General features: G+C 49.8%; 1 protein-coding gene across 1 annotated transcript in view; it reads left to right on the top strand.

The window, feature by feature from the left end:
• GDF15 (growth differentiation factor 15) overlaps nt 1-683 on the top strand; it is an 11,499-nt gene that overhangs the window by 438 nt on the left and 10,378 nt on the right. The window lies entirely within an intron of this gene.

The raw sequence follows: 683 nt of genomic DNA, 5'->3' as shown, positions 1-683 counted from the left end.
ATTTATTTTGACCAGACAGACTGAGGGGGAGAGAAAGGGAAAGTGAGAAAGCAAGCTGCCAGGTCTAGGACTTGAACCATGGGCAGCCATATGGGAGTGTTCAGTGCCCCCACTCATCATGCCACCTGCCGACCCCAAAATCTGCCCTTGACCAGGGAACTAGGACAGCAAATTAGACTCAATCCCCAATTTCAAACTTGTGGGCATCAGGGACCAGCACTTGGTGTCATGGCTATGTCGCTGGACTCCCACGTAGTCGACTGTGGTTCGCGTCCCAGACCCGGTGGCTTAAATCTCACGCCGGGCGCATGTGTGTGCGTGCCCAAGATCCCGAGAGGAGAATGGAGGAGAAGGGATTGTGGCGTGGCCATCCCCCCTGGGGGGTGATTTCTCGCTTTCTGTCTCTCTGTCTCTCCAATTAGTGCACTCACCCTATAGCAAAAATCTCTCTAAAAAATAATATTGAAATACTGTCTATAGTGAGTGTGAAGTGAGAGTTCGATGTGTGTTCGATTTGCATTTTTCATGTGCTTATCAGCCATTTACATAAGGAGACTTCAAAAAGGTTGTGGAAAAATGGAATTAAATTACAAGTCAAATTGTGGTGCCGGGAACCAGCAGTTAGCGTAATGGCTATGTAGCTGGACTCCCACGTAGTCGACCGCGGTTCGTGTCCCGGACCC

This window comes from Tupaia chinensis, unplaced genomic scaffold (assembly GCF_000334495.1).
Source record: "Tupaia chinensis unplaced genomic scaffold, TupChi_1.0 Scaffold000201_1, whole genome shotgun sequence".
In the NCBI taxonomy this organism is placed as follows: Eukaryota; Metazoa; Chordata; class Mammalia; order Scandentia; family Tupaiidae; genus Tupaia; species Tupaia belangeri.
Note: the sequence above shows the minus strand (reverse complement) of the source record. Positions and strands in the feature narration are given on the sequence as shown.